Source organism: Pelodiscus sinensis, chromosome 4, assembly GCF_049634645.1.
Source record: "Pelodiscus sinensis isolate JC-2024 chromosome 4, ASM4963464v1, whole genome shotgun sequence".
NCBI lineage: Eukaryota > Metazoa > Chordata > Testudines > Trionychidae > Pelodiscus > Pelodiscus sinensis.
The window spans coordinates 116,158,796-116,162,218 of NC_134714.1; positions in this window are offsets into that span (position 1 = coordinate 116,158,796).

Consider the following 3,423-nt stretch of genomic DNA (forward strand, 5'->3'; position numbering starts at 1 on the left):
GGTGCCGGCCCTGGGCGTGCGGCGCATGTATCGGCCCCGCCCCCGGGCACGTGGCGCATGCACGGGCGCGGCCCGGGATCGGCCCTCCGCAAGACATGTGGTGCACGAGCGGCCCCACCCCCAGGCGCCCGGAAGCCCCTAAAGGTTGGGGACCACTGGGCTAGAACATGTCAGGATGGAACTTTACCAAATACCATTGTTCACAAGGGCTCTCCAAGTTAGAATTGGGTTGCAATTAGAATTGGGTTGCAACCTGTAGGAAAATGTAGATGGATTGCTGCAAACTTGGGTATGACATTAGGGCAAACTGGCTCACAGTGCCTGGAAAGCGGAAAGCACCCCAATCTGTGACACACAATATTTTGATAAGGAAAAACAACGTCAAAGCAGGTGGAGAAATGAGTGTGTGTGGGGGGGGGAGGGGAATCAGATTTGTCAGAATGGCTTGTGTTTGATCCCTCACTGCTGGGCATATGAACCAGCCAACCAACCTCTGGCAATGACTGAGGGGAGCAGTCTTCATAGAAAGAGACAGTTGGAAACAGGGGCACTGGATCAATGTGTATAGTGGGGGTGCAGAGAGCTTTTGAACCAAATTCTATCCCTGGATGTGATAGAAACCACTTCAAGCCACGGGCTGCTCCCTCAGTGCCATCAAGTGCTCTTTGGGTTTACCAATCAATATTTGGAATTCAATTAGATTACTATCCATGATTCCTCACAACATCTATGGTAGATGGTATATGTGTGTGTGTGTGTATGTGCGTGCGTGCACATGTACACAGAACCCTAGAAATAGCAAGGGAACGACATGCATATTGTGGGGGCAGAGTTCCTCCATGCATCTCCTTTAGTATTAAATGTGACCATGAACAGGAATTTTAGATACTTGATTAGCCAAATCAGAAGGGATACACTGGCAAAGGTAATCTTTGTTTTCTTCACAGCTGATGCAAAGCTCCTAAGGGAGTAAGGTGATGAATACAATAATATATGAATGCTTCATCTTTTAAGATGCTGTTGCTTCTTTTCTGCCTCCCTCTCTCCTATGCTATCTGTGCTTCGCAAAAAGGCAGGGATGTAATTACTCAAGGCCTACAATGACGTCAATAGGCAGGGCATTTTTGTATGGAATTGAATCTAACAGTGGGGGAGGTTAGACTGGAGAAAGAGGGAGGCACAAAACTAGCCACTGGCAAGTTATAATTACTGCAGCAGCCTCCGAACATTTTCCTACCCTATTTCTGTGATTGGGATGCCCTGCCCAGAGCTTTTGGGTTGCAGAGACATGGAGAAGAAATGCTTGTCATTGGTGGACTGCCATTAAAAGCACCAGACAAAGAGTGCAAGAAGGTTATTTTGTAGCTGATGGCCTCACTTGATAAGCAATAAACCTCTTTTGCTGACTCTGGGAAAGTCAGCTTAATTGCTACCTTACTAAGGGCCTGGTGAAAAGCCCACACACGTCAGTGGCCATTGACTTCAATCGGCTTTGGATCGGACGTCAAGAGTGCTTTTTTTCTTAGGGTGTGTCTATGCAGCAGCTTTATTTCAGAATAACAACCATTATTTCGAAATAACTATGCAAGCGTCTACACAGCAATTCTGTTATTTCAAAATATCAGATGGCTTATTTAGACATCTGTAAACCTCATTCTATAGGAATAATACCTATTTCAAAATAGCTATTTCGAAATTTGTAGACACACCACTTCTGCTTTTTCGAAATAGCCCCTCACTAGGGCCATTCTAAGCTATTCCTCCTGGGGCTCTAAATCGAGATAGCACAGCCTTATTAGGAAATCCTGCCTCGGACTCATTTTGAGACTTCCCTGCAGTGTAGACATTCTATTTCAAAATAAGCTATTTCAGAATAACTATTCCAGAATAGCTTATTCTGAAATAGCTGTGCAGTGTAGACGTAGCCTAAGTCAATTCAGTTTTCACCCAGAAGAACCACATTAATCAGAAATTTTACATTAATCACTATTTTCCCTTTTGTTATCTCTTATTCTCCATCTGGTTTTAAGGTTCAGGGGCAACAAATATAAGAAGGCCAGAAGTTACTTAACTTGGAGACTGACTTCTCCCATCATCTCAGTAGAGAGATTCCTCCAGGCCAGAGATATTGACCATTGATGTCACAGGGTGTAAAAGCTAATAAGATTCAAGCAAACATAGAGAGACATATCCTGTCTTATCTGTGAGAGGTGTGTCCTTCCTGGGTTAGGATACCCACTAATGCTTGACCAGGGAAAGCCTGGTGTTAAATTAAGAATGAACACTCATTTCAACTCCTTCCACAAGGCTGAATATGGACATCCATTTCCTATTCCTGGCATTCTTCCTGATCAGATGAGGTATTAGCCGAGAGTCCTGATTTTCATTATCACTGTCCTAACGACTTGTACCATTGTCCTCAACGTCTGTCTTCCAAAACTCATTTTTGAAGAGTCAGGTTGAATGATTATGAAGCTTAAAACCTTCTCACCCCAAACCAGGCAGTCCCTTCAGATTGTGGGGTAGTGCTGGAAATCTCAAGAATAAATGAAAAAAAAAGGCCAATTGCCCTTGTTTCTCCCTAAAGAGGCTGATTACTTCACGTTAGTGTTGAGGTCTAACATTTAAGCAACGGGATGAGGGGGGAGGGAGAAAAGCTGACTAATTTGTACACAGAAACCAAATTCCTCTTCTCACTGCATCATCCTAAGCCTTTCCAGTCAAGGTAGAACTCTATTGTTGGAAAAGTATAAGGGATAATTCACTGCTTAATGATCATAGAAATGCAGTTCCTCTACCATCCCAGAGGAAAGCCTTCTGATTATGTCTGGGGTGTAACTAAGGAATCCAGCCCTGCATACCTTAACGTTATTTATAAGAACTCACTTCCAGGAATTCCAGTCCTGATTCCTGCCTATCACAAAGAAAAGGAGATGCCGTAAATTATTATTTGTTGCCAAGACTTTTTTTGTGCCCCTGAATGTGTTTCACTCTTAGAAACAGTATCAAGGTGTCAGCCAGACCCAACTTGCTGTTCCCCTAAAAGACAGGCAAATTCCAGAGATCTGTTTATGAGTCAGGCCATCTATGGTTATGTAATTACACACGCCTCCCTGCCAACAAAGTGTTGTTTGGTAGAACACAATGAGATCGCCTCTCAGTGCGGCAAAAGTGCATAATGCAGGCTTAGGATTTCTCTTTCATTAAACTGGTGCAAGCTGGGGTGTGCTGGGAGAGTAGTGCTACATGTCCTGAAAGGCATTCTGCAGGAGGCAGGGCAACATAAAACAGAGCTGGGACCCTGGTTTCAAAAGAGAACGAAGCAGAGAAAGTAAGGGCAGTAATAACCAAAGCACCTGCTGTCCCTCGGTTAGCTGATTCGTGCATCTCAGCAGATCATGCATTCAGAAAATTAAGCCTCTT